The sequence below is a fragment of the Triticum urartu genome, chromosome 7 (assembly GCF_003073215.2).
Source record: "Triticum urartu cultivar G1812 chromosome 7, Tu2.1, whole genome shotgun sequence".
In the NCBI taxonomy this organism is placed as follows: domain Eukaryota; kingdom Viridiplantae; phylum Streptophyta; class Magnoliopsida; order Poales; family Poaceae; genus Triticum; species Triticum urartu.
In genome coordinates this window covers 265,622,886-265,636,509 of record NC_053028.1, presented here as the reverse complement: position 1 = coordinate 265,636,509, position 13,624 = coordinate 265,622,886, and positions in this window count along the sequence as shown.

Sequence of the window (13,624 nt, the reverse complement as noted above, 5' to 3'; positions counted from 1 at the left end):
TCTCCAGCGTATCTATAATTTATGAAGTATTCATGCTGTTATTTTATCATTCTTGGATGTTTTAAAATCATTTTATAGCAACTTTATATCATTTTTTGGGACCAACCTATTGACACAGTGCCCAGTGTCAGTTGTTGTTTTTTTGGTTGTTTTTTACATCACAAAATCAATATCAAACGGAGTCCAAACACCGCGAAACTTTTTGTGGATTTTTTATGGACCAGAAGACTCCCGATGGGCCAGAGCAGCACCTAGGGGGTGCCCCGAGGGGGCACACCCCACCAGGGCGCTCCAGGGCCCCCTGGCGCACCTAGGTGGGTTGTGCCCACCTCGGTGGCCTCTCATACCCCTTCTTTGCACTATAAATTCCCAAATATTCTGAAACCCCTCGGGGTTAACCTAGATCAAAAGTTCCGCCGCCGCAAAGCTCCGTAGCCACCGAAAACCAATTTAGACCCGTTCTGGCACCCTGCCGGAGGCGGGAATCATCTCTGGTGGCCATCTTCATCATCCCGACGTCCAGCACGATGAGGAGGGAGTAGTCCACCCTCGGGGCTGAGGGTTTGTACCAGTAGCTATGTGTTTAATCTCTCTCTCTCTCGTGATCTATATCATGGGCTTTGTTAATATAGATGGATCATATGATGTTTCTCCCCTCTATACTCTTGTTGTGATGAATTGAATCTTGACCCTTTGAAGTTTTGTCATGTCGGATTGAATGTTCAGATTTGAGAACACATGATGTATGTCTTGCAGTATGAATACTTGAGGTGACAATGGGGTATCATATTGATTCACTTTATATACGTTATGGCACTCAACTTGCAGATTCCCGTGGTGATATTGGGGTAATCTATGCATAGGGGTTGATGCACGTTTTTATTATCTTTTCTCCGATAGAAACTTTGGGGTCTCTTTGTAGTTTTTTGTGTGGATTGAGTATTATGAATATGAATATGCTTTGCTGTTATTCTAGTATGAACTCTAGGATATCGAACGGGAAAAATAGCTTTGCGTTATTTTAGTACGAACTCTTGAATAGATCGAGCGGAAAGAATAGCTTTGATGTGGCCTCGTTCCCTACAAACAATTTCTATCTTTTGTTCTCCGCTAATATGAACTCAGGAGTGATTCTTTGTTGCACTTTGAGGGATAATTATATGATCCAACTATGTTAGCACTGTTGAGAGATTGCACTAGTGAAAGTACGGACCCTGGGCCTCATTTTCAAGCATCGCAATACCGTTTTTGTGCTCATTTACTATTTGCTACCTTGCTGTTTTTATTTATTCAGATTATAAAAATATATTTCTACCATGCATATTACACTTTTATTACAATCTCTTCGCCGAACTAGTGCACCTATACAATTTGCCATTGTATTGGGTGTGTTGGGGACACAAGAGATTTCTAGTATTTGGTTGAATGGTCGTTTGAGAGAGACCATCTTCATTCTACACCTCTCACGGATTGATAAACCTTAGGTCATCCACTTGAGGGAAAATTGCTACTGTCCTACAAAACTCTGTGCTTGGAGGCCCAACTTGTGTCTACAAGAATAAAGTTGCATAGTAGACATCACATACCAAGGAGTATTATGAGAAACATTTATTGCAGCTAACTGCTCATCGGGAAAACTATCATCAATAGGTAGTGGGTCATCCGGCACATTTTCAAGCCTAGATAAATTATTAGCTACGGGGTTCTCAGCTCCTTTTCTATCAATGATATGTAAATCAAATTATTGTAACAAGAGAACCCATCGAATAAGTCTAGGTTTAGCATCTTTCTTTTCCATAAGATATTTAATAGCAGCATGATCGGTGTGAACAATTACTTTGGAATCAACAATATAAGGTCTAAATTAGTCACAAGCAAACACCACTGCTAAGAATTCTTTTTCAGTAGTAGCATAGTTTCGTTGAGAATGTCTAGATTTTTACTAGCATAATGAATAACATTCAATTTCCTATCAACTCATTGTCCTAGAACAGCACCAACAGCATAATCACTAGCATCACACATAATTTCAAAAGGCAAGTTCCAATCAGGTGGTTGAGTAGTAGGTGCAGAAATTAAGGCTTTCTCGAGTGTTTCAAAGGCTTCTAAACAATCATTATCAAAAACAAAAGGAATATCCTTTTACAAAAGATTCGTAAGAGGCCTAGAAATTTTAGAAAAGTCTTTGATAAATCTCCTATAGAAACCAGTATGACCTAACAAACTACGGATACCTTTTATATCTTTAGGACATGGCATTTTCTCAATTGCATCAACTGTAGATTTGCCCATTTCAATACCTCTTTCATAAATTTTATGACCCAAGACAATGCCTTCATTAACCATAAAGTGGCACTTCTCCCAATTCAAGACAAGATTTGCTTGTTCACATCTTTGCAAAACTCGATCAAGATTGCTTAAACAATCATCAAAAGACTTCCCACAAATAGAGAAGTCGTCTGTGAAACCTCAACAATCTTTTCACAAAAGTCAGAGAATATAGCAGTTATGCATCTTTGAAAGGTAGCAGGTGCATTACATAAACCGAAAGGCATACGTCTATAAGCATAGGTTCCAAAGGGACAAGTAAAAGTGGTCTTTTCTTGATCAGGTTGAGAGGCAGGTATTTGCGAAAAAACAGAATATCCATCAAGGAAGCGAAAATGTGTGTGCTTACATAATCTTTCAAGCATTTGATCAATAAAAGGCAGAGGGTAATGATCTTTCCAAGTTTCTTTGTTTAATTTTCTAAAATCAATTACCATTCTATAGCCTATAACAATTCTTTGTGGAATAAGTTCATTCTTATCATTAGGAACAACAGTTATGCCTCCTTTCTTAGGAACAAAATGAACAGGACTTACCCATCTATTGTCAGCTATAGGATAGATTATACCTGCTTCCAGAAGTTTTAAGATTTCCGTTCTTACCACTTCCTTCATCTTTGGATTTAACCGGCATTGGTGATCAACAACGGGTTTAGCATCAGGTTCCATATTAATTTTGTGCTGACATAGAGTGGGACTAATGCCCTTTAAATCATCAAGAGTATATCCAATAGCATCTCGATGCTTCCTTAGAACTTTCAATAATCTTTCTTCTTCATGTTCTGAAAGGTTAGCACTATAATAACAGGATATATCTTATTTCCATCAAGATAAGCTTATTTCAAAGTGTCTGGCAGTTGTTTTAATTCAAACACAGGATCACCTTTAGGGGGAGGAGGACCTCCTAGAGTTTTAATAGGAAAATTGTGTTTAAGCAGAGGACGTTGTTCAAACAAAATCTTATCTATTTCATTTCTTTCATGCATATGTAAATCATTTTCATGGTCTAGCAAATATTGTTCTAGTGGATCAGTAGGAGGCACAACAATAGAAGCAAGACCAATTATTTCGTCCTTACTAGGCAATTCTTTTTCATGAAGCTTTCTACTAAACTTGGAAAATTAAACTCATGAGACTCATAACCAAAACTAACACCGATAGTTCGTTTCTCACAGTCTATTCTGGCATTAACGGTGTTCAAGAAAGGTCTACCAAAGATAATGGGACAAAAGTCATCTTGTGGGGAAACAAGAACAAGAAAATTAGTAGGGTATTTTATTTTCCCACACAAGACTTCAACATCTCTAACAATCCCAATTGGTGATATAGTGTCTCTATTAGAAAGTTTAATAGTAACATCTATGTCTTCTATCTTTGCTGGTGGTATGTCATTCATAATTTCTTGATATAAGGTGTAAGGAATAGCACTCATGCTAGCACCTATGTCACATAAACCATGATAACAGTGATATCCTATTTTACCTGAGACAACAGGCATGCCAACAACAGGTCTATGTTTATCCTTTTTATCAGGTTTGGCAATTCTAGCAGCTTCTTCACAGAAGTAAATAACATGCCCATCCATATATTCTTCCAAGAGATCTTTAACCATAGCAATACTAGGTTCTACTATGATTTGTTCATCGGGTTTAGGTGGTCTAATATAGCTTTTGTTAACCACAGTTGAAACTTTAGCATGTTCCTTTATCCTAATAGGGAAAGGTGGTTTCTCAATATAAGAAGAAGGAACAACTGGTAAATTATGATTTCTTCCTTTAATTGGTATCGGTTCTTTAATTTCTTATTTAATAGGTGGGTGATATTTAAACCACTTCTCTTTAGGGAGATCAACATGAGTAGTGATACGTCTCCAACGTATCTATAATTTTTGATTGTTTCATGCTGTTATATTATCAACCTTGGATGTTTTATAATCATTTTATAGCCATTTTATATCATTTTTTGGTACTAACCTGTTGACATAGTGCCAAGTGTCAGTTGCTGTTTTTTACATCGCAGAAAATCAATATCAAACTGAGTCCAAATGCCACAAAACATTACGGAGATTTTTTATGGACCAGAAGGAACATAATGGGCCCTGGCTACTCCTGGGGGGTACTCCAAGGAGAGCACAAGCCACCAGGGCACGCCAGGAGGCCCAGGCGCGCCCTGGTGGGTTGTGCCCACCTCGGGTGCCCCATGGACCGCCTCTTTGCTCTATAAATACCCCAATAATCCCAAAACCCTAGGGGAACCGACGAAATATTGATCCAGTTGCCGCAGAGTCCAGAACAACCAGATCCAATCTAGACACCATCTCAGATGGGGTTCACCACCTCCATTGGTGCCTCTCCGATGATGCATGAGTAGTTCTTTATAGACCTTTGGGTCCGTAGTTAGTAGCTATATGGCTTCCTCTCTCTCTCTTGATTCTCAATACAATGGTCTCTTAGAGATCCATATGATGTAACTCTTTTTGCGGTGTATTTTTTGGGATCGATGAACTTTGAGTTTATGATCAGCTCTATCTTTTTATATCCATGAAAATATTTGAGTTTCTTTTATCTCTTTTATGCATGATTGCTTATAGCCTCATATTTCTTCTCCGATATTTGTGTTTTGTTTGGCCAACTTGATCTATTTATCTTGCAATGGGAAGAGGTGCTTTGTAGTGGGTTCGATCTTACGGTGCTTGATCCTAGTGACAGAAGGGGAACCGACAAGTATGTATCCTTGCTACTAAGGATAAAACGATGGGGTCTATCTCTACATAGATAGGTCTTGTCTACATCATGTCATCGTTCTTATTGCATTACTCTGTTTCTCCATGAACTTAATACACTAGATGCATGCTGGATAGCGATCGATGTGTGGAGTAATAGTAGTAGATGCAGGCAGGAGTCGGTCTACTAATCTTGGATGTGATGCCTATGTAATGATCATTGCCTGGATATCGTCATGAGTATTTGAAGTTCTATCAATTTCCCAACAGTAATTTGTTTACCCGCCATTTGCTATTTTTCTCGAGAGAAGCCACTAATGAAACCTACGGCCCCCGGGTCTCTTTCTCATATTATTGGCCTTCGCGGTCTACTTTTCCTTTGATTTTATTTTTAGATCTATTAATCCAAAAACCCAAAAATACCTTGCTGTAATTTACTCCTATTTATTTTATTTGGCTTTCGATCTATCAATCTACTACAAATTTATCTCATGTTCGTTTGCCTATCTTGAGGCGCTGTACCCCGGAAGGGATTGACAACCCCTTTAACACGTCGGGTTGTGAGAAGTTGTTGTTTGTGTGCAGGTGCTGTTTATGTTGTGTTGCTTGGTTCTCCTAGTAGTTCGATAACCTTGGTTTCACATATGAGGGAAATACCTACCGCCATTGTGCTGCATCATCCCTTCCTCTTTGGGGAAATACCAACGTAGCTTCAAGCGAAATCAAAAGGAATTTCTGGCGTCGTTGCTGGGGAGGATCTTCAACATATACCAGGTTCCCAATCATAAATCTCATCTCCTCGCATTTACACTATTTGCCATTTGCCTCTCATTTTCCTCTCCCCCACTTCACAAAAATTTGCCGTTTTATTCGCCCTCTTTTTCGTTCGCCGTTTTCTCGTCAGATCTTTTGTTTGCTTGTGTTGCCATGTGCCTTTTTTATGCTTGCATCTTTGCTTGCTAAAAATCTATTGATATGGATCCCCATCCACTTGCTAATCTTTTTTAAAATATCCAATCATGGTGAACCAATTGCTAGTGAGTTGAGTGCAGTAGATTATCTTTATGAAGTTTTGCTTGAGATTTGTGAATCTAAAAATTGTGACGAAGAGATTTATGAAGTGATTCATGATAGCTCCTTGAATGAAAAGCATGATTGCAATGATTATACTATAAATTCTATTAATGTCAATTGTGTTAATGATATGAAAAACCCCAAGCTTGAGGATGTTAATCTTGTTATGTCCACTACTCATTGTAATGATCATGGTTGGGGTGATGCTTCTTATGATCTTGAAATTTTATTTAAGCCTAATGATGAATATGTTATTGATAATAATGTTTGCAATAATATTGAAAGTGGGTTTGGTAGAGCGTCAACTTTAGGTAAAAATAATCCAACATATTTGGAGAGTGTTCAATCTTATGATTTTTTTTATGAAAGTGGGTTTGGAAAGGTCGTGTATATGATAGCTATATTGTTGAATTTGATTATGATCCTACATGTAACTATTATGAGAGAGGTTGTAGAAATTTTCATGCTACTAAATTACCCCTCGTTATGTTGAGATTGTTATTATTTCTTTTTTCTTGCTTGCATATGCTAGATATTTCGTGTCTTGATAATTTGTTTGCTTATAAAATTCCTATGCATAGGAAGTATGTTATACTTTAATGTGTTTTTCACATGTTTCATTACGCTCTCTTTGTGTTTCAATTCCTATCTTTCATGTGAGCATCGTTGAAATCTTATGCCTAGCTAGGGGCATAAAACGATAGCGCTTGTTGGGAGGCAACACAATGAATAAAATTTATTTTTGCTTTCTGATTCCTGTTTTTGAGTGTTAGCACAATTATGATACTGTTATGACTGTGTTTTTATGTTTTAATTAGTGTTTGTGCCAAGTAAGCCGTTAGGATCTTCTTGGGTGATAGTTGTTTGATCTTGCTGAAAAACAGAAACTTTTGCGCTCACGAAAATAATTCTCATTTTTAACCAGAGAGCGATAAAATACCCGTTCCTTTTGCGGTAGATCAATACACAAATTTCTCAGTTTGTCCTATTTTTTAAGAATTTTGGGGGTTACAAAAGTATTCTAAATAATCATATTGCTACAGGTTGTTCTGTTTTAACAGATTCTGTTTTCTTTGCATTGTGTGCTTATTTTGATGGCTCTATGGTTTTCTTTGATGAGTTTTTGCCATAGAAAAGTTGGAATATAGTACATATAATTCAAGAACAAAATATGAATTGGTTTGCTATAGTATTTATAGTGGTGATTTGCTTTCTTATACTAACGGATCTCACGAAGGTTTTGTTGAGTTTTGTGTGATTGAAGTTTTCAAGTTCTGGGTTATCTTACGATGGATGAAGGAATAAGGAGTAGAAGAGCCTAAGCTTGGGGATGCCTCGGCATCCCAAGCTATTATCAAAACATGAGCAACCTACTAAGCTTGGGGATTCCCCCGAGTGGCATCCCCTCTTTCTTCTAACAACCATCGGTATTTTACTCGAAGCTATATTTTTATTCGTCACATACTATGTGTTTTGCTTGGAGCATCTTGTATGATATGAGTCTTTGCTTATTTAATTTTGTTTTTTAGGTCTTGATCCCTTGCTGGACACACCTATTTGGGAGAGCCAAAATTATGTCATGACTTAACAATTGCTCTCTATGCTTCACTTAAATTTTTATGAGCTATGGACTTGCTCTAGTGCTTCACTTATATCTTTTTGAGCACGGTGTGCTTAGTATTTTTGAAGAAATGCGCTCTTGCTTCACTTAGATTTATTTGAGAGATAGTAAAATTTTCAAGAAATTCTCTCTTGCTTCACCTAAATTAATTTGAGAGAAACAAAGAAAAATTATGCTCATGATCTTCACTTATATTTGTTTGAGCTTATGAAAAGCAACACATGAAAATTAGTCCCAAAGTGATAGATATCCAAGAAGAATATAATAAAAACTTTCATGAAGATCATTGGACAAAATAAACTTGATTCTTAGTAATAGTTTTGAGATATGATGATGTGATATGTGAGTCATCTTGATGAGTAATTATGCTTTAGTAAGAATATTGGTGTTAAGGTTTGTGATTCCCTATGCAAGCACGAAAGTCAATAGTCATGCAATGAAATTATATCCTACTTATGGTGCATTATTCGGTGTTAATTATGCTTAATACTCGCTTATGAGATTATCTGTTTCTTCATTGGTCGCTTCTCAATCTTTTGCTAGCCTTTATTTTGCACTAAGTATGATCTCTACTTGTGCATCCAAAAACCTTTGAACCAGTTTTGCCACATGAATCCACTATATCTACCTATATGCGATATTATTTTATCATTCTAAGCAAATTTGCATGTGCCATCTCTAACTTTCAAAATAAACTTCTCTTTTGTGTGTTCGTTTCGCTCGCGGAGCGGTGAGGGGTGGCTAATATTTTCCATGCTAGATGTGTTATTCTCACGATGAATGTTTATTCACTTGTCATTGCAGGAGAGTGGGGCAAAGGTATTAGGGATGCCCAGTCCTGAAATGAAAAAAATGAATTTACTTTATGTTGTCAAATAATAAATTCCTTGGAAAGTGTTGTTATGGAAGGCACCCGTGGATACGGTTAGCCATGGAAAGTGAAAGTATGGTGGAAAAAGGAATAAACTTTATTTTCTGTTTCGGAACCACCTATGATATATCTAAGCATGGTAAGTATTGGGAACTCTAAGTCGTTTTCGTTGGTGGGATGGATACACCTCCCAAAATGTTTTTATCTCTAAGTTTTTTGCTTTGAGCTCTGGCACCTCTACAAATCCCTACTTCCCTCTGCGAAGGGCCTTTATTTTACTTTATGCAATTTTTATTTTGAATTTGAGTCTCCATCTTCTCTTATAAAAGCACCAACTAGGAGGAAATATGATCGTACTTGAGTATTGGGTGTAGCTAATATGCAAGTGTGTTTCATGAATGAACCAATGGTTGAGCATGATGGGCTAGGGATAAATTATTTTAGCATTGATATTTTGAAAGACATGATTGCTTGTTAATATGCTTGAGTATTTAAATTATCATGTCAAAACTAGACTATTGCTTTGAACAATATAAAAGTCCAAATGTCCATGCTATAAAGGAAAGAATATGATATGACATGATAGGCATCATTCCACATCAAAATTCTGTTTTTATCACTTCCCTACTCGAGGACAAGTAGGAGTTAAGCTTGGGGATGCTGATACGTCTCCAACGTATCTATAATTTTTTATTATTCCATGTTGTTATATTATCAATCTTGGGTGTTTTATAATCATTTTATAGTCATTTTATATAATTTTTTGGTACTAACCTATTGACATAGTGCCAAGTGCCAGTTGTTGTTTTTCCCATGTTTTTTACATCGCAGAAAATCAATATCAAACCGAGTCCAAATGCCACAAAACTTTACGGAGATTTTTTATGGACCAGAAGGAACATAATGTGCCCTGGTTGCGCCTGGGGGGTCCTCCGAGGAGAGCACAACCCACCAGGGCGAGCCAGGAGGCCCAGGCGTGCCCTGGTGGGTTGTGCCCACCTCGGGTGCCCCCTGGACCGCCTCTTTGCTCTATAAATACCCCAATATTCCCAAAACCCTAGGAGAGTCGACGAAATATTTAACCAACCGCCGCAGAGTCCAGAACTACCAGATCCAATCTAGACACCATCTCAGATGGGGTTCACCACCTCCATTGGTGCCTCTCAGATGATGCATGAGTAGTTCTTTATAGACCTTCGGGTCCGTAGTTAGTAGCTAGATGGCTTTCTCTCTCTCTCTTGATTCTCAATACAATGGTATCTTGGAGATCCATATGATGTAACTCTTTTTGCGGTGTGTTTGTTGGGATCGATGAACTTTGAGTTTATGATCAGATCTATCTTTTTATATCCATGAAAATATTTGAGTTTCTTTGATCTCTTTTATGCATGATTGCTTATAGCCTCGTATTTCTTCTGGGGTTTTGTTTGTCCAACTTGATCTATTTATCTTGCAATGGGAAGAGGTGCTTTGTAGTGGGTTTGATCTTACGGTGCTTGATCCTAGTGACAGAAGGGGAACCGACACGTATGTATCGTTCCTACTAAGGATAAAACGATGGGGTCTATCTCTACATAGATAGATCTTGTCTACATCATGTCATCGTTCTTATTGCATTACTCCGTTTCTCCATGAACTTAATACACTAGATGCATGCTAGATAGCAGTCGATGTGTGGAGTAATAGTAGTAGATGATGGCAGGAGTCGGTCTACTAATCTTGGACGTGATGTCTATGTAATGATCATTGCCTGGATGTCGTCATGAGTATTTGAAGTTATATCAATTTCCCAACAGTAATTTTTTACCCACCATTTGCTATTTTTCGAGAGAGAGGCCACTAGTGAAACCTACGGCCCCCGGGTCTCTTTCTCATATTATTTTCCTTCGCGGTCTACTTTTCCTTTGATTTTATTTTCAGATCTATTAATCCAAAGACCCAAAAATACCTTGCTGCAATTTATTCTTATTTATTTTATTTGGCATTTGATCTATCAAGCTACTACAAATTTACCTCACGTATGTTTGCCTATGTTGAGGCGCCGTACCCCGGAAAGGATTGACAACCCCTTTAACACGTCGGGTTGCGAGAAGTTGTTATTTGTGTGCACGTGTTGTTTACGTTGTGTTGCTTGGTTCTCCTTCTAGTTCGATAACCTTGGTTTCACATATTATGGAAATACCTACCGCCGTTGTGCTGCATCATCCCTTCCTCTTTGGGGAAATACCGACGTAGCTTCAAGCGATATCAAGTAGCAAATGATTCACAGAAGGAAGCTACTAAGTCCATATTTTGTGCTAAACTTTTGAAAAGCATTGGTATTCATAAAAGATTTAACACAATAATACTTAAGCTTAATATCTGACTCTTTACCTTCTCGAGTTCCCAATCTTCAGAGTTGCGTTTAATTCTTTCCAAAAGATCCCACTGGAATTCAATAGTCTTCTTCATAAAAAAACCAGCACAAGAAGTATCAAGCATGGTTTGATCATTACGAGAAAGCCGAGCATAAATGTTTTGGATAATAATTTCTTTTGAGAGCTCATGATCGGGGCATGAATATAACATTGACTTAATCCTACCCCAAGCAAGAGCGATAATTTCTCCTTCACGAGGCCAAAAATTATATATATAATTCTGATCACGATGAACTAGATGCATATGATAAATTTTTTGGTGGAACTCCAATTTCAAACGATTTCAATTCCAAGATCCAATATCATCGCATAGCCTATACCGTGCCAATGCTTTTCCCTTCAAAGATAAAGGGAAAACATTTTTCATAACTTCATCCCTGGGTAAACCTGCAAGCTTGAACAATCCACAAATTAGTTCTACATATATCAAGTGCATATCAGGATGTTTGGTTCCATCTCCTGCATAAGGATTAGCTAGTACTTATTCTATCATACCCAAAGGAATTTCACATTCAATATTTTCAATAGGTGCAGTAGTTTGAGGGGTAGCTAATTGTGGTTCCGGTCGAGGTGAAGATACCCCAAACAACCCCCTCAAAGGATTGTTTTCCATAGTAACAAGTGACAATAAATTTCAGCACACTATATAAATGTTTCCTTACCAAATTCCACTTACCAAAGGCACTTCACTCCCCGGCAACGGCACTAGAAAATAGCCTTGATGACCCACAAGTATAAGGGATCAATTGTATCTCTTTTCGATAAGTAAGAGTGTCAAACCCAACGAGGAGCAGAAGGAAATGACAAGTAGTTTTCAGTAAGGTAATGCCTGCAAGTGCTGAAATTGTAAGTAACTAAGTAGTTTGATAGCAAGATAATTTGTAGCGGGCAAGTAACGATAGTTAACAAAAGTGCAGCAAGATAGCCAAATCCTTTTGAGGCAAAGTACGGGCCAAAACGGTCTCTTATGATAAGCAAAGCGTTCTTGAGGGTACACGGGATTTTCATCTAGTCACTTTCATCATGTTGGTTTAATTCGTGTTCGGTACTTTGATAATTTGATATGTGGGTGGACTGGTGCTTAGGTGATGTTCTTACTTGAACAAACCTCCTACTTATAATTAACCCTCCCGCAAGCATCCGCAACTACGAGAAAAGTATTAAGAATAAATTCTAACCATAGCATTAAACTTTTGGATCCAATCGGTCTCTTACGGAATAACGCATAAACTGGGGTTTAAGCTTCTGTCACTCTCGCAACCCATCATCTAATTGCTACTCCACAATGCATTCCCTTAGGCCCAAATATGGTGAAGTGTCATGTAGTCGACGTTCACATGACACCACTAAGGGAATCACAACATACATACTATCAAAATATCGAACACATATCAAGTTCACATGATTACATGCAACATGATTTCTCCCGTGACCTCAAGAACAAAAGTAACTACTCACAAATGATAATCATGCTCAAGATCAGAGGGGTATTAAATAGCATATTGGATCTGAACATAAAATCTTCCACCAAATAAACCATATAGTAATCAACTACAAGATGTAATCAACACTACTAGTCACCCACAAGCACCAATCTATAGTTCCGGTAACAAGATTGAACACAAGAGATGAACTAGGGTTTGATATGAGATGGTGCTGTTGAAGATGTTGACGGAGATTGCCCTCCCCAAGATGGGAGAGTTGTTGGTAATGACGAGGACGATGATTTCCCCCTCCGGGAGGGAAGTTCCCCCGGCGGAATCGCTTCGCCGGAGGGCAAAAGTGCTCCTGCCCAAGTTCCGCCTCGAGATGGCGGCGCTCCATCCCGAAACTCCGCTCCTTATTTTTTTTCAAGGTCAAAGTGACTTATATACTAGAAGATGGGCACCGGAGGTGGGCCTGGGTGAGCACAACCCACCAGGGCACGTCTGGGCTCCTTGGCGCGCCCACGTGGGTTGTGCCCACCTGGTGGGCCCCCTCTGGTAGTTATTTGCTCCAATATTCATCATATATTTGATAAAAAATCTCTGAGAAGTTTCAGCTGAAGGAAATATGCCCTAGAGGCAATAATAAAGTTGTTATTTATATTTCCTTATATCATGATAAATGTTTATTATTCATGCTAGAATTGTATTAACCGGAAACTTAGTACATGCGTGAATACATAGACAAACAGAGTGTCACTAGTTTGCCTCTACTTGACTAGCTCGTTGAATCAATGATGGTTATGTTTCCTAACCATAGACATGAGTTGTCATTTGATTAACGGGATCACATCATTAGAGAATGATGTGATTGACTTGACCCATCCATTAGCTTAGCACGATGATCGTTTAGTTTGTTTCTATTGCTTTCTCCATAACTATACATGTTCCTATGACTATGAGATCATGCAACTCCCGAATACCGGAGGAACACTTTGTGTGCTACCAAACGTCACAACGTAACTGTGTCATTATAAAGGTGCTCTGCAGGTGTCTCTGATGGTGTTTGTTGAGTTGGCATGGATCAAGATTAGGATTTGTCACTCCGATTGTCGGAGAGGTATCTCTGGTCCCTCTCGGTAATGTACATCACTATAAGCCTTGCAAG